The 26,386-nt window shown below is 34.2% G+C and overlaps 1 long non-coding RNA gene across 1 annotated transcript in view; it reads right to left on the bottom strand.

Moving 5' to 3' along the window:
• LOC146993700 (uncharacterized) overlaps positions 1-26,106 on the bottom strand; it is an 80,168-nt gene extending 54,062 nt beyond the window's left edge. Inside the window, exon 1 of the long non-coding RNA XR_015044345.1 lies at positions 25,986-26,106. This is a non-coding gene — a long non-coding RNA (uncharacterized LOC146993700). The remainder of the gene's footprint in view (positions 1-25,985) is intronic.
• Positions 26,107-26,386: the final 280 nt, after the last annotated feature.

The raw sequence follows: 26,386 nt of genomic DNA on the forward strand, positions 1-26,386 counted from the left end.
TAAAGACCATAAAGTGAGCAAGAAGTATACTTAGAACTTCTGTAATCGATCACTTCTAGAATTTGATATACTCATACTTTGAGACATTTTATCCGTACTTTACTTTATGTTGTAAAAAATACTTTTTGTGAAATTTTATTAGGTAATCACAGCAAAACTAAATTTTAAATGATAAATTTTCGTTTTACTCAGCAAGGCACCTTTATAATGCGGAATAACCTGAAAGATCTTAGATATCGTTGACTAGTAACATGATTTATATAAAACGGACATGACTTCATTGCAAACTGAAAACAAAAAATACATCGAAATTATTTTTTTCGAAGTCTTTAATAAATATAATTCATTTTAACGCAAAACATTATACATGAACTAAATTATCAATTGTATATTTTTAATATTTGACTAGTACATTAGACCGGTAAATTTGACTAGTAAATTATCTTATTGTACATTTTTAATATTTGACTTTCATAATGGTTTATTTAGCACAGAAACTTAGTTTATTTGAGTTTTAGGCTGATATTTTGGATATTATTGCACAAGGCTCTGGAAAACATCTCAGGCGCTTAATTTCGGATATCCTTGATTCGGTGTGATTATTTCATTTGAGTCTTTTGCAGGATACTCAGCTAGATTTAATGCCAGGTTAATCTACAACGGTAAAACTTCTTTGTTAAATTCAGATATTGGAATTGTTTTTTTTTTTTTACAGTCTCTATTCATTTTCTCTTCGGGAGTGCTGTATGAAAAATGCAACTACCTTCTGCACCATCTATCCTAAGAACGAGGCTAGAGAAACAAACTCTGGTTGAGCCCCAGCTAAACAATGAAAAAGCGGTAGATCGTGCACAGGGATGATCGCCGATTTGCGTGACGTCACGACAGATAATTTCATAGTTCCGCCCATTGGCTCCGTGGACCTCACGCACGTAGCCTCCTTCTTGAGGCCAATTTCTGCTCCCAAGCAGATTTGCATACTTTATTTCTCTCGTGACGCTCTCTCCATTCTATGTATACACTCCCCAGTTCTTTCATTTTTTTCCAGAGGGATCTTGTGGGATATTTTTTTTTTCTTTTCTGTAGTCTAGCGCGTTTTCACCCTTCTCAGATGTCTTTGGTAGTGTATAAAGGTTTCATGTGTATTCTTTCCCGGAAAATGGTTTCTCCGGATATCGCTGAACAGAGATTCTATCTCATTTCATGAGAATACAGAAAACATGGTAGTGCAGATGGTTTAAAGTTATTTTGCCAAGAGCACGTGAGCTTCTATAATAACTGTTTAATTTATACAAGTATTAGTCATTTATATACAGTAATTATTATTACTGTTTAATTTATACTACCATTTTCCACTTACTTTTTAACTTTTTCTGTTTTTTAATTTTATTGTATTTATGTTTTACATGTCTAATGATTTGCTTTTCATGTGTATTAATTTTTGAAAACGTCTTAAACCTTTCTGAGCAGCAGCTCTTGGTAACTTTTAGGCGAGCTTTCTACAATTTATATATATATATATATATATATATATATAGGTAGATAGATAGATAGAGAGAGAGAGATAAACACAAAAATTAATAAAGAAAAATGTAAAATTATTTCAAGAATTTTCGCGCATTATGCCGATGAAAATTGCTTAGTAAATACATAAAAAAAGTTTAGAAACAATTTATTAAAAAGAACAAAAACTGAAATTCAAATACATAAATTTAAAGAAACGTATTTGTGAAAATGTAAAATTAAAAATTTAAATAAACCAATACAGGAAAAGGCCAAAAATAAATAATGTAAAAAAGAACATGAAAAAAAAGGAATCCCATCAACCCCGACATAACGTCTTTCGAAGGAGGTTACGCAGAAACTGATTACAATTCCTCTTACATAAGAAATTCGTTGCTTTTCTATATTCAGAATTAGATGACAAATCATTCCAATATATTTTTTACCTTAGCAAATCACCCGAAAATCCGTGGGGACTGAAATGTCTGAAGGCTCATGATAAACCGTCACCACAAGAATTTGTTCAATAATGTTTTCAATAATCCCCAGTCACTCTCTAAAAGAAGGAGTATATAAGGTATTTTCTCTTCCTTTCCGAATGCCTTCGTAGCGTATTCGAGATGTTCCAGAGTTCGAGTCCTGGCGAAGGCATTCAGCTCTTCTTCAAAATAACCTAATGATTCTACAAAATTAAAACTTTATAATGCTGTTGAGTTATATTCTTTAGATGACATAGTTTCATTTAATTTCATTTTAAATTAAGAAACAATTTTTTGCTGTAGAAAATGTAGGAACGTCTCATAAATACAAAAGATATATACGTTTTTATACAAAATCAGTCTTGCAATTTTGAATGTCTGTTATTTCTTCAGCGAGAAATAATTTTGAAGTGTTGTGTTATTCATCACAAGCAAGAAAGCACAATGTTTGATTTTAAGTAAAATATGATTATTTAATAACATTTTACCTTTAATATATAACTAACAACTTTTTTAAAATTATCCGTTAGAGCTTCGAAGGACATGAGGCAATTGCCTTCTTCTTCTCCCAAATCGATCACGCACGTGTCTATTTAAGAAATAAGATTCGGATTTGTGAAGCCACAAACTGAGTATCAAATCTAATAATCTATAACTAATAAAAAATCCTTTGACTATGAGTATTCACAACTAAAATTCCTGAAACACATCGTCGTTACCACTGAAATAAATAGAACACGAAAGAATAAAATGCTCTTTTTAAAATGAAGACGCATTTCGTAAAAGAAAAATATACATGTCCAGTCTCTCTCAAATGCGATTTATTTCAAGAAACGCAGAAGAGTAGTACTATAGTCTGTTACTTTAGAGTAGGAACTTTAAGGCATTTCCTCCCTACTGGTTTGTTTCATAACTATGGTAACTATGGAGTATAGCTTAAAAAGGCGGAAACTTCTAATTTGGTAAAATTCTCTAATACTTCTATGCGCTGATTGAAGGAACACTTTGATTTGGTTGAAAAATGGCTATGAGCTTGAAATGACTATTTTTGAAGAACAGGTTACAACTTTCTTAGGTACCTCTGATGAAGTTTAATCAAAGAATTAAAATTTTTTGTCATAGCTAAATTAAATTTACTTGGTTGGCTAGATCTTTATTTGAACTGTGAATCGAGTGTTCTCTAAGTTCAAATTGTGTAAATAACAACACGTGAAAGGGGTGAAAAGACCCTTTAATTCAACTCAAGTATTTACATTCGGTACTCCTGGTGCTTGCAAACTGAGTCAATACTCAAATAAACTGAGTCAATTTGGCTGTAACTCAAAATAGAAACACAAAATTAAAATTAAGGCATCAGCAAAACAACGTGTCCAAAAGGCAGAACACGCTCTGTATGAAGGAACTCGGGCACCAGCTTAAATAGTACCTTTCTACTTTACTTTTGCATAACACGCGAAACTTAAATATTGTTCTTGCGAGAAAGTGAGGGCTGAAAATAAAAGCAATAGGAAAGGTTGCTTCAAAATGCAGTTAACTGTTAACTGAATTAAATAAATCCCCACAAACTTGTAAACCCTATTTTGTCGTATGAGCTATTAAAATGACAGTAACTATATTTTATATGATACATAGTGATTTTATTACTGTAATACTTATCAAAAATAAGGTAAATATCCCAAACGGTTGTTGAGATTTTCTTTTTTCCGGGGCGGGAGCTTAAGTAAGATATGTAATGTATTAAAAATTTTTAATTAATTTCTGAAAATAGGGGATAATTAAGGATTTAACACTTTAGATTAAACATTAAAAGTAATGCTACTAACCAGTAAAATTAAATATTTTTAGAGGATTTAAACTTTAGCGTACTTCTGGAAATTTTAGTGTAATGAAAACGTTATTTTAATGAAGAGATGTTCAGTTTTGTATTACTCATAGCTTAGCGTATTCTTGGCAAACATTATTTCATGAAATAAATAAATTACCACGCCTATGTACGAATAAAATAGCAAAATGATAAACTTATGTTGATTCCGAAAATGCTAATGGTAAATATTGGATATTAATTTTTTATACCTAATCAACAAAACACGGATTATTTACACTTAACAGAAAGTGTTAATAAAATCTCAGAATGAAATATTTCATCTTTGCGCTCTGGACAACTTTCTGTAGCTTTCATTAAAACAAGAAGAGATATAAATAATTACGAATAGTCTTTGTTTCCGTTTCTTTGTAAGAACTGTCGATGCTTAATGAAATAAACTTTAAAATGCATGTGACCTGGTAAAACGTCAAACACGTATTTCTCTTCGAGTTCTAAAATCAGAGCTCTTCATGATTAATGCAGTTCTCTCTCCTAAGTAAAATCATTATGCATACAAGGTACTTCGAGGGGACACTTGTCGCTAAAGGCCACATTCTCAAACTCCTTAACAAAAACAAGTAGAATCTTACATACTCAGTGAAAATATTTCAAACCAGAAAATTCCCTTTGCAACAGAATCGCGCAAGCAATTTCCCCCAGAGACGACAGCATACAGCCGTAGGAAACGGTTTCTTGGGAACAAGCAGTCGTGGAATTCGAAGATGGCAGTGCTGTAAAAAAATCCCAAAACGCAACGGACGCAAAAGCAGGCAGCGGCATTAATTAGTTTCATTTCTTATTCGCGAGGAAACTCTCTCTCTCTCGCTCTTTCCTGTCGTAAACAAGCAAGCTTCAGCATTAAGTTTCCTCAACTAAACAAGCTTTCCTCACTGGAGGGCTGTTTCTTGTTGCTGTTTCCACATCTCCGACGAGACGCGCGGTGGAAAGGTTTCTGCATTGATTGCTACCCCGTGCCACCTGAGGCACAAGGGCTACTAATTCTATAAAAGCCGCGAGGTGCATTAAGAAATGGCCTTTAAGCAAATATTTTCTCAGCCGCCAAATAATATAATTGATAGTTTCTGGAGCAACTCGATGTGGGCCTGGATCTACCGATGTGAAACGGCCAGCATCGCAGTTTGGCCTTTGAAGATAGTGTGTGCATTTAATTATGATAAAAACCTTCCCCTCCTTGTGGAATATTTTCAGTCTCTTAGTTTAAACAGCAATTTTATACGATGGATTTGACCTTTGGAATGAAATGAAAACAAAATGCACATTTTAGGACTGAGAAATAAAATTATTTGGTATCTACGTTCGACTGAAGCGTTACTTATAACCTTCGAAAAGCAGCAAAGGAAACCCAGTATACTAATTTAAAATTATGGAAAATGTATGATCAGATAAAAGTAAGGGAAATGCACACTTCTTCGAACTCATATGAGTAAATTAGATGACAAAAATTAGACAAGAAAAAACTGCTTAATTAAACAGTTTTTAAAAATAAGCGAAATAAAATAAATTTGGTGAAAAGACGGATTAAATTTTTCTAATTGAATGAAAATATTTTATTGTTGCATATTTCTACTTAAGCTTTGCTAACAGGTCTAAACAGATCCCGTCAAAATCTGTAAATATGGTATAACAAAATATTTCCAAATTAAGAGAAATATATAATTCACAATTTTATATCCAACCCAATGAAATCAATATATGTATGTACATTATTCCTGAATTTTCCTTTAATTTATCCTAAGAGGATTTTTCAAATAAGATTGGATACAAGCACATGATATCGAATGAAAAATAAACGGAGGATGCTTGAATGTGCAACCTTGAGCAACACATCGTAAGAACTTCAAACTATTTGAAATATGCTGTGCTTCAGGTTTTCTGTTAAAGTTATAAAACTTAAAATTAAAATCAGATTGCAACTGTACCAGGATTTACACCTCCAGTGTCGTAAATGCTCTCAGAGAAACCTTAATACATCATTTAGGGAATCAGGCATCATCTAAAAAATACAAATTCAGTTTATTTATTTTAACCAAAAGCAGCCTATTTCCTGTAAAACAAATATTACAGGATTAGCGAACAGGGAAACAACATAACCTATTTTTAGAAAAACAAAACTTAGTGTTTGTCTCTGGGATGATAGTTTAAAACAGTGGTTTTGAACTCATTTTACTCCATACACCAATGCTAGAAATTTATCCCCCTTCCTTTCTAAATCTGGAAAAATACATATATACATTAATTTAGATTTAGATATGTTTTATAATTTAAGAAATAAAAAATTTTGATAAATCCCAAAACCTTAATAAAATTAGTTTTTATAAATTAGAACTGAGAAGCTAAACAAAACGTTGATCGCATTCGCATTTCCTGAAACTATAAAATTATATATTCTCCGGGAAGGCGGAATTTGATCCTGATTGTAAACTTTGGGTTAAATGATTAGAGGGCTTCACAACAGTGCAATATGATACATATTAATATAGCTAAGCAAGCTGGGTTAATGTTCCAAATACGTTTAATAAACTGAAATTTAAGTTACTAAGTATCTAAAACTGCAATTTAAGTTACTACTTACATATAAACTAATTAGCATCTATATCATAGATCTATGGTAGATCTATACTAAGTTTCATAAGTACTAGATCTATGATATAGTACTAGATCTATGATAAAGATAAAACTTTCGTAAGTTTTATAAGAATGTCGTTTGCAATGCAACGAATAATATATATATAACTTTTAAACTGCTGCACGTAATTGTTTTCGATGTGGGAAAAAAGAATTATTTAAACCAAAATGTTTTCTTAGCTTCATCAAGTTCATCAAGATTTGTAATGACTTTAGATAGCATATATATTTTGCATATAACATATTTGCGGCTCTCAATATTATAAGATTCAGACGGATAAAAATCTGTTGCAGGAGGGTCCGCTATTTTACACGTCTTTCCTAAAATATATAATACTAGTGGACAAGCCCATCATATAATCAGGCTACGACCAAAGCAATACTTATAAGTTCTATGTACTAAAAAATTTAAAATAAAATGAACTATTAATTTAATGTACTGTATGCAAAGTTGCTAAGCTCCGACAAAGCAAAATTTATGAGCTTTATGAACACATGAAAAGAAAGCGCATAAAAACATTTAAATATGAATGAAATCAATTCTTTCTTTCCAAGCAACAACCAATTTGTAAATAGTTTTTTGGTACCAAACCAGGAAACGATGCCTTCGGACATTTCAGGTTGATACGTATATACGTGCGACATCGCGATTTAAGTTTAATGTAATACAGCAACTTTTTCTCAATATCAATAAAAGAATTAACGTGGCAAAAACATATCGTGTTGATTATTCTAATCCGAAACAAAAAGATTCCAACAACAGCTATTTATTTAAAATGCTGACGAACGAACATTACGATTGAACGATTGAACGCTGGAGATTAACGAAACATTTTCGACATACAATCGCGTCACATGAAATTACGTGTTTTCTTTAATATCAGAATATACCTTACATAAGAACAATATTTAATGTTTGGCAATGCTATTTGTATTTCATATTTTGTAAAACTTAAAAATATTTTATTAACGTACTAGTTAAATGCCAGCAGTGGCAACACTTCTCGAAATAAAGCAGATTTTTATATCCAGCGTGCACGACTGTTACCACTCGGAAGAATGAGTACGAAACTTGGCGTTTTTAGAGTTTTTAATTAATATCTCGGCTGATTAAAGTCGTAAGAAGATAAGAAAGGTGTAAATGGCTTCCCATGAATTTTTAAAATCTGGGGATGCCTCTCTCAAAACTCAACTGCCCGCCGTAACGGAGGAGATAATGCTAAAAAAAAAAAAAAAAAAAAAAAAAAAAGGACGCGCATGCGCACAAGCACAAACATAGATTTTAGAAGTGCAAATCAAAATATTGTTACTCTGTCCTTTTACTAGATGGCAACATGTCCTAGCGCAGGGGTCAGCAAACCGTGGTTCTTTGGCTGCTTCAGTGTGGTTCTTCCACAAAATAGCACATGCGGACGCGTGCACGTAAAAGCAAGAAAATCTCTAAATTACAACACAAAGGCCATCAAATTTTACACAAGCATGAAAACCATATCCCTCAATGTTATTAGTAGGAAATCTTTTAGTATCAATTTCGGCATTTTGATTGTACTGATTATACATCTTATACCAAATTTTAACTAATGAAATGCTTTGAATTAATATACCATTCAATGGCAATTTTAACTTGAATGAGAAACCAAATAACATAAAACTGAGATTTATTTAGGTCGTACTAGAAATGAATGACACAAATGCTGCCACAGAGCGAAATAAAATTTTAACAAAACACTGATAGCACATCAGTTAGAAATAATCCCCGCCCATATCAATACACTTCTGCCATCTGGCTGGGAGGTCCAGAAGAGCTTTGGCAAACCAGTCTGTGGCGGTGTTGGTGCACCACCTAATGGACACTTGCATGCAGTTCGGCAGAAGATTCAACAAGTTGTCCCCTGACTGCGTCTTTCATGTTGTCAAGCAAGGCGTAGTCCAAGGTCTTGGTTCGAGGTCCGAGGTCCACCCCCTTTGCACACATATTTGGCATCTCCAAATTACCACGCACAGTCGCCTGCAATATTCTTTGCGCAAGCCCTGTCTCTTTTTGAACGTTATGCGCCTGTTCGCCATGATCAAACCCGACACGGCTACCACATCTGCTGCTGTATGCGATGTTGCTTGTCATCCCGCGCTGACACTTTTGGCTACGGTCTCCACTCCACTACTGAACTTGGCCAACCAACAGGATACGATACACCTTCAGGGTGCTTTGTTCCTGCACACCGACACTATGCGACGATGAATCTCAATACCATGTATCCCTTCCTTCCATAAGAATCACTTTGTCCAAAGCTGACCGTGAAAATCACTTTCCATCATTGCAGTCTACGCTCTCAATGACGACGACGAAAGGGACGGGACCTGACATTCACGTTCGCTTGCGACCAGCTCCATCTATGCATTGACTCCCTTGTGTCTATTTCACTTGTTTCCCCTTCGCATAATGTAATAGTTTCGTCGTGAGGGCGGTTGTGTCAATCATTTCTGTACGATACAAGTAGTTTCAAAATATCAGGAGTTTTAGCTTCTAGACCTTCCTTTTCATAGCAACAGAATTTAAGAAGTATGAAATCCATAGACAATGTTTGGGTTGCATATAATATTAAGGGGTATCAGAAACCCCTATACCGACAATGTTAAATTGGCCATTTTCGATGTACCTTTTCTCAAAATCTGTTGTAGATACAAGCTTGAAATTTTTTCTGTAATTAAAGTATACCTATCTGATCATACTGAAATGAGCTTTTGAAGCATTTTGAATTTTGGAGTAAATTACAGAATATTTTGTTTGGCATAGTAAAATTTAGCACTTTTCTCACACAAAAATATTTAAAAAATGTTTGCTAAGTTTATTACAAAAAGCTCATTTCAGTAAATATTAGGGAACCTAATAAATAAGCCATAAAAAGTTTAGATACCTGTGAGCAGTAGTTCCTGAGAAAAGGTATATAGAGTATAAAAATATCACGTTTGGAGAAAAACGCGTTTTTATGTAAAAATCCTCATTGATCAAAGTAGTAGATGACAAATTAAAACTGGATTTTTTTAACAGTTCTAATTTTCATAGAGATTATAGGAATGGTATTTTTAGAAAGATAAAAGTGTAGAGAATTTGAAAATGCGAAAATCCGAAATCACTATTTTTTGAAGATTTTGGGGTTCCAACACCCCTTAAAAAATTCAAATTGGAAATGTCTAAAGTCTAAAAACTCAGATATTTTGACACTAAATTTCATTTTCATGTTATCTGATGTATCAAGTTAAAAATGCCATTGCACCGATTCTAATAATAATTTTACTGATGTATTGATTAAATGAGCCATTGTACTGGTTTCAGTGCAATTTACCGACAATAATAACACTGATATCAATCACTCGAATTAATACTTGACGTTACCATAAAAATTTATAAAGTTATGAAATTGGTGATTAAGATTATCAACTCCTTTACGGCTAAAGCTCTTAATCATCGTAAGTTTAGATATTTTAGTTGAAATGGAGAGTGAGTACGCAGATCTTTGCTGCATTTGCATTTTTGCAATAAAGTACGTTCGTTATCAAGAAAAAACGTTTTAAAACGTATTAACAGAAATACCATATAACCATATTAACAGAAATTAAAGCATTTACCTTTGTAAAGGGTGTTCATTATCCAAAGTAATGAAGGATCAGTGGATCTAAAACAATTTAAATTATGGTAGACATTACGTATCATCTAAATCAGTTTAATTAAAACTACAGGAAGAAGGAAATGCAATTTTTTCAATGTTAGAAATAGTTATTTCATTTGAAAAAAAATTATGTCTTTTTATTCAAGATTTTAAAAGACAAAATATCATTCACTTCTCAAGACTGTTGAAACATCTCCAAGAAAATAATTCTGATATTGACATTTGCTGTTTCAAAACAACAATTTTAAATATTGTAAGGATCTTAAGTTTTACTAACGTTTATTTTATTTTAAATCTTTACTATCACTTCTTATTTTCTACTTCCGGCCAGAATTAAAAGCTTTAACTTATTTATGCAAATTTGTCTTGCGAACGCCAAGTACTTAAGTTGTGGCTTTTTGCCAAGCAAGAGAGAGGAAGGAGTTACTAGAAGCAGGCCGCTTGCCATAGTAGTTTTACTCGGTTGCTGGTTGCCTTCAAGGCCAGAGGTTTAATCCTCTTGATAATTTTAAACGTATCGTAGTGTTAGCAGTTCTCTGTACTACATACGGCTTTTTGTTAATATACGGCCAATCTTGGAGTAGGCACTTGTTTGATTAATCCAAAGTTAGTTTAGTTAGATTTTTTAGTTAATATTTTTATATTCTTACGTTCAGACCACAAGTGGTTGGTCTCTGTATTCCGAAGTCCGGAAATCATTGTAAAGAGAGAAAAATAAAGGGTTTCGTATACCCTTCCTGTGTGTATTGTCTACTTCCCAAATTTATTGAGCATAGCTTTAGTAAGCTCCCTGTTCCGAGTCAGGACATTTAATGCTGCCAAAGCAAGTAAGGAGGAACACGGAACCTGATAGTGGCGCCCGACGAAGATGAATAACCATGGCCGAGTTTCAAGAAGAACCTGTGCTGCCTGCAGAAGCGGCTCAGAATCCAGAAATGCCAGCTGCCGCCCTGGAAGGATTTGGTTACATCGTCCAGACAATGCGCGCATCGATGAAACCAGAAGCAACATTTAATGGAAACTCACCGGTAACCGGTTTTTTGGAAAAATTGGATGACCACTTCATGCTGTATCCAGTGCATGAGTTCCAGAAAGTCACCTTAGCTACCAGCGCTTTGAGGGGCCAAGCGCTTAATTGGTTCAAATGTATAGGCAGAAGCCTCTTGGGTCAAGCGGGAAGTCCCACCTATACTTACGAAAATTTTAAGACCGCCTTAGTAAAAGCTTTGCCTGTCGTAAGAGATCGTGCAAGATTAGAAAAGGAACTCTTCAGCATACACCAGAAACGAATTGAAAATCTCTCAAGCTTTATTTTAAGAAAAATTCACGACTTTAAACTCTTGTATGGAAACCGTCCGGAACCTGAGATAATTCAAGTGATTTTGCCGAGGTTACTTCCCCAAGTACAAGACATTATTGAATTAAGGAATCCGACTACACTGGAAAGGTTATTTGAGCTAGCAATCCAGTTTGAAAGTAGAAGAACGGCGGACATTGAAAGAAGACGCCAGTATGAACAACGAAGCCAATTTGGTGCGCCAAGACCACAGCAAAGTCAAGAATACGGCTACGGAAGCAAAGCAAATCAGTGGGCAAGGAAACCCGAGTATCCAAAAACAACCGGCGAACGTCGACAGTTCAATAGTAAGCCACAAAAAAAGTCTGAAGGCCAGTGGAAAAAGAAGGAAGGCATGGAAAGGAAGAAACAAGATTTAAACTAAAACGGATTTCTGCTGACGGGAGGGTGCGGAAATCCGAAGGCCAAGAAAACCCCTCTTCCTTCAAATTAAATACAGTGATGGTGAAAAATTTGACTCTTCCAGAGATTGAAGTGTTGGTGAATAACATCCGAGCCACCGCACTCCTGGATACAGGCGCGCAATGTTCCTGTGTGGCAAAAGATTTTTTTAGGAAGTATTTCCGTAAATACCGCATATATAATTCGGATAATACGACAGTGTTAGCTGCGCAGGGAGAATTACCGTTATACGTTCGTATCAAGGACGAGCAAGTAAAGATTATGTTTTTATCGTAAAGAATTTGCAAGCACATATCATCTTAGGGATAGACTTTCTTTCAGTGGCAGAAGCAACGCTGGATTTTAACGAAGCGTCCCTTAAGCTGACTATGAAACCAGTTCGAGAAGAAAAAACAGAACCTCCAATGTTAAGCCTTGACCACCTGCCTAAGGAAGAGCAACAAAAAATTCGACAAGTGGTAAGTGAATTTGCTTCGTTATTTAGTGATATTCCAGGATTTACTCAAGTTACTAACCATAGTATCGACACCGGAGATTCACTGCCAGTTCGCCACAAACTGTACCGATATGATAAGAATAAAGAAAAAATTATAAAAAAGTGGCACATTAGAGATATGTTACGTAAAGAGATCATAACGCCCATCTCAAGTAGTTATGCTAGCACGGTTGTGTTATGTAAGAAAAACAATGACTATCCGGTAACACATCCAAAAAGGTGGCGTTTTGCAATTGACTATCGTAAATTAAACTCCATGACTAAATATCCGGTATATCCTTTACCTATTATCGAAGAAATTCTAAGGAACATAACTTCTACCAAATACATGACTACTTTAGACTTAACGACTGGTTATTTTCAAATAGGGGTTAGACCGGAAGATGTGCCTAAGACTGCTTTTATAACCAAGTCTGGCACTTATGCATTCCTGCGTATGCCGTTTGGCCTTTCAGGGGCACCGGCAACATTTCAGCGATGTATGGACATTGTGCTAAGGACTGTTCTTGGAAAGTCCACATTTATCTATTTAGACGATATCATTATTACTAGTGATAATCTGGACCAACATGTACAGGATTTAAGATAGGTGTTTCCATTATTAAATGAGGCCGGTCTAAAAGTTAATGTCGAAAAGTGCAACTTTGCAGCCCCTGAATTAAAATACTTAGGTTACAAAATATATCAGAAAGGAATCGAGACAGACGAATCAAAAATAATCGCTGTGCAAAAGTATCCGCCGCCAAATACGGCGAAGAAGCTCTCTTCTTTTCTAGGACTTTGTTCATATTATAGGTCCTTTATAAAAGATTTTGCAGCTATTGCTGAACCATTGTTAAAATTAAAAAGGAAAAGGGAAAGATTCTCGTGGACGGCCGAAGACAATAGTGCTTTCGAAAAATTAAAGCAAGCATTAACGCAAGCCCCTGTTTTGAAATTTCCTGAAAAGGATGAGTATTTAGAAATTTCAGCGGATGCTTCGGATTATGCGGTAGGAGCGGTACTTTCGCAAAATCAGCAGCCCGTGGCATTTTTTAGTCGAATTTCAAATCAAACACAAAGAAATTATTCCGCGACTGAGAGAGAGGCACTTGCAGTTCTGTTAGCAGTGCAAAAGTTCCGAGTCTATTTTGGAAGGGCGCCAATAACAGTGTATTCTGATCATGCGGCGGTAACTAGATTGTACTCAGGGAAAAACTTATCCCCAAGGTTAATAAGATGGGCACTCAAGTTACAAGAGTATAATCTGGTAATCAAGCACACCCCCGGAAAGAAAATATCGTAGCAGATGCCCTATCCAGAATAAAAATAGATGAAGAAGGTAATACTGTAAAGGTGGCAATGCTCACAGCATGTACGATAAATTCCCGAGAAACTGTAATAACCAAACTGGGTAAGGATCCTGAATTTAAAAACATTTATGAGTATTTAAAGGATCATGAAAATTTTAGCCACCAAGATATTGTGGCGATAAGAAATAGGGCGGCCCATTACGAACTAATAGATGGTCTATTATTTTATACAAAAACTACAAATTCCAACAACGAATTTCGACCTGTTATCCCAGCTAGTCTTAGATTAAATATACTGCAGGAGTTACACGACTGCTCTTTAGCTTCTCATGCTGGTATTCGAAAAACCATCCAACGCGTACGCGAAGTAGTTTATTTTCCTGAACTGCAAAAGTTAACAAGGGCGTATGTCCAGTCCTGCCCAACATGTCAAGCAGTTAATTATATTAATTTCCTCCCGGCCGGGTTTCTAAATAGCATTAAATCCGAATTTCCAAATGAAATAATTGGCATCGATTTATTGGGCCCTTTCCCAAAAAGTCAGTTAAATAAAAGTCGGTATCTCCTTGTTATGGTTGATCATTTTAGTAAGTGGACCGAAATTGTTCCCTTCTCCGAATTGTTTCTAGTTTCTAGTGAGAAATGTTTGTAAAAGATTAGCCTCGCGTTAGATTCTAGAGCTAAAAGTTTTCAACAAGGCCGTTTTAGACCTCAGTTTCAAACTAATTAACTCTGGCGGGAAGTATGTAATGATCTTAAGTTTTACTAACGTTTATTTTATTTTAAATCTTTACTATCACTTCTTATTTTCTACTTCCGGCCAGAATTAAAAGCTTTAACTTATTTATGCAAATTTGTCTTGCGAACGCCAAGTACTTAAGTTGTGGCTTTTTGCCAAGCAAGAGAGAGGAAGGAGTTACTAGAAGCAGGCCGCTTGCCATAGTAGTTTTACTCGGTTGCTGGTTGCCTTCAAGGCCAGAGGTTTAATCCTCTTGATAATTTTAAACGTATCGTAGTGTTAGCAGTTCTCTGTACTACATACGGCTTTTTGTTAATATACGGCCAATCTTGGAGTAGGCACTTGTTTGATTAATCCAAAGTTAGTTTAGTTAGATTTTTTAGTTAATATTTTTATATTCTTACGTTCAGACCACAAGTGGTTGGTCTCTGTATTCCGAAGTCCGGAAATCATTGTAAAGAGAGAAAAATAAAGGGTTTCGTATACCCTTCCTATGTGTATTGTCTACTTCCCAAATTTATTGAACATAGCTTTAGTAAGCTCCCTGTTCCGAGTCAGGACATTTAATGTTCCGAAAGCAAGTAAGGAGGAACACAGAACCTGATAATATGAGAAAAGGTTTTCTTAGCAAGTTTCAGGAATTCATAAACAACAAAGTAACGTTAGTCTTTGTTGGAAAACCTCTTAAAACTACCGTAACATAATTCAATTGTTTTGCCTTTAATACTGTCTTTGATAACTTTGAAATCCAGTTGCTGGATTTAAAAAACAAAGAATTATGCAGCTCGAAATTTGAATGTCTTAGCGCTGGAGCTCGAAATTTGAATGTCTTAGCGCTGGAGCTCGAAATTTGAATGTCTTAGCGCTGGAGCTCGAAATTTGAATGTCTTAGCGCTGGAGCTCGAAATTTGAACGTCTTAGCGCTAATATAGAAACACTGGAGAAACACAAATGTGAGCTTAGTTCACAGCACAAGTCCTCTGCTTTGAAAGACCTGGAAAAGGGAAATATGTTGAATTTTAACACATGGTGTTGCGTTCCTGACTCATATAATCATCTGAAAAATAGCGTTTCCTGTTCTTTCCTCATTCAGGTCTGCATATTCATGAGAACAATCATTTTCGAGCATGAATCTTATTAAGAGTAAATTGATGAGAACTTGGAATCATGGTTAAAATTAAAAACGACAACATACGAACCTGAGTTACACTAATTTTCGAAGGAGTTGCAAGGTCTTTATTCACATTAGTGTTTGCTCGTCATTATCATGATTCAAATTTTATTACAATTTTATTTTATCAATAATTAGTATCGTTATTAAGCGTAATAAGTTTTATTCGGACATACATATATAGTTTAATTAAGACTTAAAAACTGGAGTGTTAATTTTAGGGAAAGTTGCGAAGTGAAAAAAAGATGCAATGTTGAGAATTGAGACAGGTATGTTAAGATCATTTGAGCATACAGAGAGGATGAACGAAAGAAGATACACGAAACGAGTACACAAGATAAATGTGGGTGGGAGAGTTGGAAGAGGGTCGACCTCAGCGAACGTACTTTTGTTAGATTGAAGACGTTTTTAGTAAAACACCAGTGTAAAAGTACTCTAATTAAATTAATAACAGTACACCTATCTATAAAATTTAAGTTTAAAAATTGTGGCTCTCAAAAGAGATATCAGTCGTTGAACTGCTGATTACTGGCTTTGTTGACTAATGAGTTTGCCGGCCACTGTCCTAGAAGAATGATTCTACTATTCCACCATCACTACGCTTCACTGTTTTTCGTCCTTTTTTTTTCCACTTTTTTCTCATCTTATGACTGTTTATTTTCCTGTCATGTAATCTTCTACTTTCAGATCTCACTACATCATGACAACTGGCAAAAAGCTTGCAATCCATAAAAGCTACGCCCAGTATAACAGCTAAAACAAATAAAACTTTGTCCTTTCTATTGAATCAGGGAAACATTCTGTCCAATTAAAACTACAGTATAGATTAGATGGCAAAGGAGTAAACTACAGCTGAGGCTTTTCATTATTTTACTTTAATCGAGTGACACTAAAATAGTTTGGATACGCTTCAAATTCGAATCCAGGTCCTCCCGTTCTTACCTACTTCGTTATTAAATCTTGAAAATGCATTCAGAAACTCTGAATGAAGGATAAGGTCTTAGGATCTTGATCTTGTTGACATGATTTGAATGACATTAATACTGGACCTGTACATTATAATACAGGGTTGGCCAACATCTATATATATATATGATAAATGTTTTTTCGTAAAATGTTATCGTGATCTCCTTATTAAAATCTTGACATTTAGAGCATTCAGACTTGAATCTTGTGATATTTTAGTGATATTTAGTGATATGATATGATATTTTATTAATACTATTTATAATTGAAAAGTAGACTCACAAAAAATGTAGATTAAATTTTATTTTATTATTTATGTATTAATGTGAAGTCTGCTTCTACATGACTAAAAACCAAGGTTTCACAGTTTGATGTGCATCCAGAGAAAGATAATGACAACGAATCTTCAGTATACGATCAGTAAATAGGGAATAATATTGAGTCTTCGTGAACTTTAAATATAAAAACAAAGACACTTAAATGCGTAGACCTAAAACAAGAGTACATATTTTCACTACATTTGGTCATACTGGGATAATTTCTCTATTCATAGTTCCGGAAATCCTTGTCATGTTCTCTGGTTACTAAACTTATATGCATTCATAGAGTCAAAATTTTATTTTCTAACCCACTTTTCTCTCTGTTAAATGTGTCTAAATTTTTGCGGTAATATGTTTTGTGTTTAAATCCTTTCTAAAAACAAAAGTCAGATGGTGAACAATACTTCAGAATCATGAACATACATATCTGTCATGAACATAAATCTGACATCAAAGGACTTCAATAAACTTTTTTTAATTTTTGCAACATACCCTCTATAACAAAAAGATCGAAGCACCAAGAAGGAGTTGTCTGATGGAGATAAAATTGGTGGATAAGAAGAGGATGTACAGAAAATTATTAAAATTTTCGAACAATTGAATGTTTTATTTCAGAATTACATTGTTACTAGGTAACGAGCTCAATACGGTGTTGACACACCTCTAGCCTGGATGAAATCTGCCATATAGCGTGGAATATACTGATAAAGCTCCCGGATGGTCTCCTGAGGTATTTCCTGAAAAATTTGCTCCAATTGTCGGGATAGGTCATCAATATTCCCTGGTAGTTGTAGTTGCCTTCTTGTAATATCCCGGATATGTTCGATGGAAGAACTGGCTGGCCAAAGAAGTGTTTGACAAGCTCTAGGACAGTTCATAGCAACACGTTCCATGTGTGAGCTGGCATTATCTTTCTAAAAAATAAGGCCAGGGTACTGCAAAAGGAACGGCAGCAAAACAGGTGCAGAACGTGTCACTTTACCGCTGTGCTGAACGTGTGCCTCTAATGACAGCCAAAGGGTCCCGGCTGTCAAGCGAAATGGCATCCCAGACCATAATTCCTGGTTGAGGAGTTGTGGGGCGGGCAATAGTGAAAGCAGGATCAGCACGCTGCTCTGGGCGTTTCCAGGCACATCTTCAATGATCATCACGCGACAGTTGGAAGCGGGATTCGTTGCTAAAGACTATATATCCCCAGTCAGCATCATTCCAACCTGATAGAGCCAAGCACCACTGTAATCTGTCTCGACAGTGTGCAGGCTTGAGTGGCAGGTGGCGTAACGGTCGGTACGAGCATAGATTTCGCTCTATCAGTCGTCTGTGAATGTCATGGTGGATACTCGTGTGCGAATTGCACGTCTGATTATTGATAGCGATGAATCAGGCGCTGTGACAGCTGATCTGACAATCACTCTGTCCTCCCGATCTGTTGTGGCTCTAGGTCGACTGGTACCATCATGACGCTGAAATCTGCCATTGTTCACCCATTCTTTCTAGCATCTTCCAATACGAGCGATTCTCCGATTTGCACAACCTGCCTATATCAATTCAGTGATACGACCTCTTTCAAACTCTGGCAGTTGCTCGTAATGAGCTCGAATTCTGCAGCGAGGAATTTTTCAGTCGTAGAAAGGTATCCTAAATCACAATGCAACAGAAACTTTTAACATCAGTTCAAAAACAGCTCCTTATATACATCTGCTGGATGCGCAGCTTCGATACGCTGGAGATCGCACTGTTTATTCACTGGACACCAAATTTTACATTTATGCATACGAAATTTCAAAGCATTCGGATGATTTCTTCTTCGTGCGTCGATTTCTTAGTTATAGAGTTTATTTTTTAAAAATATGTATTAATTGGAATTATTATTATGATGCATTTGTAAATAACAGAACGTGTTCGGAAAGCACTATTAGCATAACAAATTTTATTTTGTATACATTTAATGCTAATGATTATTTTAATTATTAACTTGTTAGCCCAGAAGGGATATTGTGCATTTCACTATAAGCAGCGTTTAACTTTTCAAATTGTTGCCACCAAATATTATCGCCCTGTATATGTATAGAAATTAAATAATAAAGAATCTGCATAACCGTATGTATGTTTCTCGCATTGTGATAAAGAACGGTACCTAGAGCCATCAAATTTTGAATAATCCTCTCCACCCGAATATGGGCATTTGGAAGCCTAAATTTGGAATGTGGAATTTGTTTTATTATCTGTTTCATATTTTTTAAAGCATTTGTGAGTTTTTGATTAAGAAACTCGAAGATTTCAAAACGAACAATGGCAACACTATACGAAAACAAAAAGCATTTTTATCTCCAGGGCGTGAGACTGTGTATCGGAAATTCTAAAGAGATGCTCTTTTTAAGTTATTTTTCTGTCTAATTGACTGTAAAATGTTTTAATTTCGAAGAACGTGGTATTTAATAAATAAAGTAACACACAAAACTTTAAAAAAAGCCCTTTGGGCGAAATAGAAACTCTGAAAACTTTCAATTTTATTATTATTTTTTTGAATATTTAAATCTAAATCTTATTTTCAATGTAAATGACTGAGCTAAGTTACGTCATTTAAATGGGAACATTTTCGACCTTTCAGTTAACAAAAAATTTATTTCATTTAAAATCACGAAATCGTTGCAGAAGTTTAGTTCTACTTAGCCATTTCACATACGTAAGTAAAGCTAAATTTGGTTGTCCTTCAGCATGTTGCAGTTGGAAAAGCCGCCACTCGTGGGAACTTCCTCGAATAGAATTAACAGTTTTGAACTCTATGTCCATTATTTATTTTGTATTAGTTCTTTTGCTGGCTAATATTTGTGGGCGAATTATGCAGTGCTAGTTCAAAAAACTTGGACATTCGTCATTATTTTGCCATAAAGTTATAATTCCTTTATGCAGATATCGTTGCTCTGTCTGTTGTTACTAAAACTATTTTAAGTAGTGATAGTTTCAAATTACTTAGGAAGCATTTAAAGATTTGAATATATCTACAACTGTATTTCTTTCCTTAAAAGAAATTATACCCAACAAATTTTTAGATTCATAATCTTTATAAATTGCAAATAAATACAAACAACTGAGCTCTGTCACTTATATCTGTCGATTCACCAAGTTCAATGGAAACGCAAGATCATCTGTTAATGTCGTTATATATAGCTTTATATCATCACTCATTTTCTTCATCCGTCGCATCACAGTGTTTCGAGACTATCGTAGATATTTAACTGCAGTAAGTATTTCAGTCTTGTTCTTAAAATCGTTAGATAGTAAATTTGTTATTTCCAAGAAAATTTCTGTTATGAATTCTCCGTCAAAAAATGCTTTACATTCTTTTGTTAACGTATGACATACTTTAAATGATGCTATAGCCAATGCGCGTGATTTCAACCCAGGCCTTCTTAAAATATTTTGTTGAGCTCTTAATAGAGCTTTACGATTTGTAATTTCATTTTTTTTCTGTTCATTATTTTGTAGATAATCTAAGTTGTGTTTGCTTGTTGAAATCCTCTTCTGTCGGCTGTGATCAGTCATAAATTGCTTCGTGATCAACCTGTTGATCATTCCTGATATCGTGCATGCTAATGATTACTTCAAGAAAATTTTTGAAAAACAAATTTAAACGGCTATATAATATACATTAACGTAACTGATAAATTAGAATCATAATTAATAGAAAAATGTAGTTTGTATATTTTCATTGCAGAGTTACACTGATAATGACGTTATCTGAAACACCGAAAGAGAAGCTTTTCTTTATACTATATTAACCCGAAAGAAAGAAAGAAAAAAAAAACAACTCGCATAACACATATATAAAAATAATATAGAAGAATATTATCTCTCTATGACGAACATCTAAAATGATTAGCATTGTCGAGAATAGTAGGAAACATCAATACCGAATATTATACTGAATATAAACCGACTAATTCTGCAGACACCATTGGTCATATTAGACATTTTTTTTCTTTAATCGTATACACTCTGTATATGTTTCTGTACAGTAAGATACATAAAGCTTTGACCATTCTAAATTTCTGAAAGATTTTGAAAAGTAAAAATATGCCTGCATGAGAGTGATATATTAAAGATTCAAGAAAAATAATTAAATGATCTTAATTATTATATTCACAAAAGCTAATACGATAAAACGTTTTCATTTTACTGTAATTAAAGTATGAGTGGTATATTATCTTGAGAACTAAGACAATTTAAAATGAGGAGAACGTACTCATGCGTCATTTGAGGATAAAAGGTGAAATATATATTTTCCTACATTTGAAAAACTTTCAACAATTTGATACAGCATACAATGTCATGAACCGGCTTAGACACGTAACATGAAAGCTGCTTTGATATTTTGGTACACAAAATAAACACGATTGCAGCTATATACTGTATTAATCTCCCGAAAGTATTTTTTTTTATGAAAGATGCTTAATTTCTATTAGCTATTACGTCAATGTATGTACATTGAGTAAAAAACATTAGACAGCTCTATATCTCCCGTTTCACTCGACCGATTGAAGTTACATGTCTCGAAAGCGCGAGTAAGGATATGCATTAAATTTATATATAGCATTGTTCTAATGCAGGTATTTTGATGCAAAACTGGACGTTTTCTGAAATAGCATGTCAATTTTTTTTTCCATATTTCGATTCTACGATTCAAATTATGCTTAAATATTAAATTTTGTAAACTTTAGTGCGAAATTTATGTAGAAATTTAAAATAATTACCTTGACGTATTTTTTTTTCAGTTTGAGACAGGAATAATTCACTTCGCGAACTTCTAAATTTAGAGCAACCTATTTTCCTTTCCTTTTATTTCACTGTACACGAGTGGTCACGTTCATTACTTTCAATTTATGACTCAGAACTACATTCATTACTTAGAACAATGCTATCTACAAATCTAGTAAATATCCTAAGTCGAGCTTTCGAGACATGAAAAACGCAAGTGGAATTTCGTCAGTCAGCCCAGTAGAACGGGAGATATAGAAATGTCCCTTTTTAGTACAAAGGGGCTTTGTTCCTGAAGAATTATTGTTTTCTTTTTGCGATTTTGCGTTGAAAACTTTAAAAGGCTCTATCACTTTTGGAAACGTTGCCACCAAATACTATCTCTCTGTATTATATTTGAAGAAATTAAATAATGAAGAATCTGCATAAAAGTATGTTTCTTGCATTGTGATAAAACAACGGTACCTAGAGCCATCCAATTTTGAATAAGGTAATCCTACTGCGAATATGCACATCTAAAAGCTCAAATTTGAAATTCGGAATTTCTTTTATTATCGATTTCATATTTTGTAATTTTTGAAAATTACAAAAATTACAAAATATGAAATCGAATTTTTGTTTTCATATTTTGTAATTTTAACGAATTTTTGTTTAACAAACTCAACGAAATTCTAAAGATATGTACACTTTAAAATTATTTTACCACGTTGCTGTTGAACTGAATTTTATGGTTTAAGTGCAAAGAACATAATATTTAATAAATAAAGGTAACACACAAACCGTTAAAAAACGCCCATTTGGGCGTAATTTAAAACCTGAAACCTTTTTTCGCAGTGTACATATACATACACACTATAGTATATATAATGCAGAAATACTCTTACTAAAATATTTCGTTCTAACAGGTTTTTATCAGTAGAAAGCTGAATAATTTCGGAAATGAACTCAATTTGTTAACACCTCAGCAATCAAAAAGCGAATATAGGCAAACTATTATGTATGTAAAAATGTTATTAACATTCAGCGCATGTTTCACTTGCATAATTAGGCCTCATATCTCTAGTTCCGTTGCATCTGTTAACACAGGCAAATTCTTCATTTTTAACTTCATGCATCTATTAATAGTTTCACGACATGCTTTCTTTAAGGCTAAAAACAGCTTTGAAAAATAAATTAATCTACGATTATTTGATCATCCACTGAAAAGCAAAGACCTACGCCCATATTCTTCTGCCTCGTGTTCCATTCTTTAAAAGAACACCAATTTTTCTGATTTTAGTGAAGCAAATTTTAATGCATTTTTATATAGACATATAAATGTTTACCGCTTTACTTGTAAATGCACCAAACACGCTTCCATCTGGAAAAAATATTAACACGTAAATAGTAATTAAGGTTTAATTATGTCTAAATCATTTAATATTTTTTTCTTGTGGAATTTTTTATACAAAGCAAGGAAAAATCTTTTAGTCCAAAAATGTTGCCAGATTGCTTTAGTGATAACCGTTAGAAATACTGAAAGTTTAGTTCCGTCTGCAAATGGATAACGAAACGCATTGTGTGTCTTTTCCCGTGCCCCAAACTCTGAGAGAACAATAAATTACTTCAGATGTCTAATAAAACTTTTCATTAGTAGATCTTTCAACAAAAGCCGGTTACGTGCGAAACCTGAAGGTTTTTAGAAATAAACGAAGAACAGAAAGCGATAAATTATTTGCAACAGTTAAACTAGCGTAAGTATAAAGAAACAGAGCTATATAATTTTTTAATAATATTAAAATTATATTATTAAAAATATAACAAATTCTAATATATATTAATTACTCACACAATATTTAGTCAGAGATAGAGATTAAAAGATTTATTATATAACTTTAAACATTCATTCGTGTTTGTAGAGTTAACTGAAATATACCGTCGGCACAATGGCAAAACCACGAATCTGCAAAATAGCCATTACCGCAAAAATTTGTTTAAAGGTTTAATAGTTTCGTAAAAGTGATTGTTCCTAGTATTTCTTTTAAATGCATTCATGCTATTTGTTTAGTAGTATTGGAACTATGATACAATGTACTCAGCAAAGGGAAAAAAGTGCAGATTCGTGGTTTGGCAATACTTTCCTAAACATATTAGTTTTCGTACATTTATTCATTTCAAGTGTCCCTTTTTTAAATATCACGTATTTAAAAATTGTTTAATTATTCAGAGAAATTTGGGGAAGTCTTTTGGACTGCACTTTTTATACTGGAAATTGAAATCAGTATGAAATTTCTGTTGGTCAGTGATTTTCCTCTCAAAATGTAAAACCTTTTTATATTACACTGCTGCATAAGGCTTTTCTGTACATTGTAGCTCCTTCCTATCTCAGTCAATTTAAATTACATACAAAAAAAATTATTCTCTTTATATGAAATTTAAATCACATTCTTTTTGAAAATAAAACATTATGCCTTTTGTCAGAACAAAATTATTCTTAACTTTCATTTTAAATTACTAGGCAGTCGTAAAATTACTTTAATTGTATTAGTGTAAAATTGAAGTTAATTGTCATTAATTCATGTTTAAATGTTCCTTAAAGCTCGCACTGTGTTGCTTATATTGTTTGAATTTTTATCACATTACTTATTAAGAATGTCTAAAATTTAATTATTGTTAATGATTATCGTTAAAGATATTTTAAATTGAAAATAAAAGTTAATTCTCTGTTAAATGGAATTAAAATGCTTAACAAATGAACGTAGCTTTCACTCGGTGGTAAATCTATGTATATTAAAAGGTCTTCAGCCTTTCTTTGTCGTGTGAGATTACCTATCTTTATTCGAAATAGCATATATATTCTAGATGTAAACTGCTAATCTTCACAAGTAAGTTTACGTTATCAGTTAAGATTTCATCTCTTCAGTTGGCAAGCTTTCTAATGTATAAACTTAAAAACCATTTATTCAAAATATTTTACTTAAAAAGAAATTTACCACTTCATTTTACCGTGCAAATTGTAAACACAAAAATGCGATTAAAAAAGTAACATAATATTTTACAGTTTCTAGTTTCTCTGAAGAAATTTTTAAATTAAGGAATGGCTTCCGATATATCTTTACTTGGATTTTATAATCTTAAACTAATTTCGGGTAAAAACGAACATAATGCAACGCGGATACCGTTTTCTCCGATTTCAGTAAAGTAAAGTTTTAATATATTCATCAATACACAAAATTTAATACTAAATTTTTAATATACTAATAAGTAATGCTGTACATGAATAGGCATAAGAAATAACAAAAGGAAAAATACGTTTTCTAAATTTAGAGCTGTTGACATCTCTTATTTACTTATCAATACTTTCAGATCCATAAGCCCACAATTTTTTTGTGCATGAAGCAAGTGTCGTGCCTGGCTTAGGCCTGGGGTCTTAATAAATGACAATATGAATTTACCCAACTCCGTCCTATATTTGAAGAAGAATCTCCCGGATAATGACCCTTAGGTTCTTCCACCACTTTTTTCCTATCACCAACCTCTCAAGAAGACTTTTGTCTTGACAGTTTTTAGTTTGGTTTGATTTATTTCAGTGGCAAAGCACTCGAAGTCTATCTGCCTAAAGGGAGGAATGCTTCGTGGAAAACTTTCTAAGAGGAACTGGTTCGTATACACGTTACAAAACGTCCCTCTAGCTAAGCCATCCGGCGGAATTCAAACCCCGAATTCAACTACCAGTATTCAACGACTATACCGCTCAATAGAATATTATTTATTTACAATTTTTGTACAAGCTTTGATTCATTGTGAAAAGAAGCAGGGCAATTTTGCTAAGTCATGATTTCGCGCGCTTTTGTCCTTTAGAATGTTCTAGAAGAAATTTCATTGTGCAGTTGACCTTAGGACAGGAAGTACGTGACAGAAGGGTCAGAGGTTGCCACTTGACTTTCGATGTAAGTCATTCAGGTTTTGGCGATTGAGGGTCCGGTTGTTGGCTAAGTGAAGAAGGGCGCGTATGCGCGATCACCCTTATTTCCGCATTCAGGGGTTGAAAACGAAAATTTTGCCAAAATTAAGGGGGCGATAATTGAAGCCATAGTGGGAACCGGCGTTTGTGGAGGAGAGGAAGAAAATTGGAGTTTTAACCACTTTTCGTGCGAGACTTGGAGACTTGCTTGCGGAGCTTACTTTGGACGTCACTCTTGAAACTTGTTTTGGGGTTGAGCTTTCGAAACGATGGAATTTACGAAGAGAGATGCTCCCCGGCCGCGTTTTGACTAAGAGGCGAGAGACTTTACTCACTTACTTTTCTTACTCTTGGAATCACTTACTGGGTGGACTTGCTTACTTTTGGGCTAAGATTGTAACTTCGAGCTTGCTCTTGGGATGAGCGAGTGAAGGCGAGCTGTAATTGCCTAGAGAGACGTTTCCGGCCGGGAGCTGCAAACATGCTCCCCTGCCGCGTTCTGGTTAAAAGGCGAAATTGAACCCGAGCGAGTGACTTAAGACTTTCAAAACCAGGCGGACAGCCGTGCTGGGCAGCAGTGCTCCTGTTTCTGTTTTCCAGAGTGAAAATAGCTTCGTCGTTATGACAACCAGTTACCTGCGTGTGTGTTTCGCCAATAGTGCCAGGACAGGACGATGTCCTCTGAAACTTCCATTTGTGAACGTAAAATCAGCGCCGCCGACGTCAACGCTTATTAGGATACGAGTCCTCCACTTCAAGACGTCCTTACAAAATAAGTTCTA

This window comes from Stegodyphus dumicola, chromosome 12, assembly GCF_044657685.1.
Source record: "Stegodyphus dumicola isolate Sdum_Otavi_A_Nest chromosome 12, ASM4465768v1".
NCBI classification, from domain to species: Eukaryota; Metazoa; Arthropoda; class Arachnida; order Araneae; family Eresidae; genus Stegodyphus; species Stegodyphus dumicola.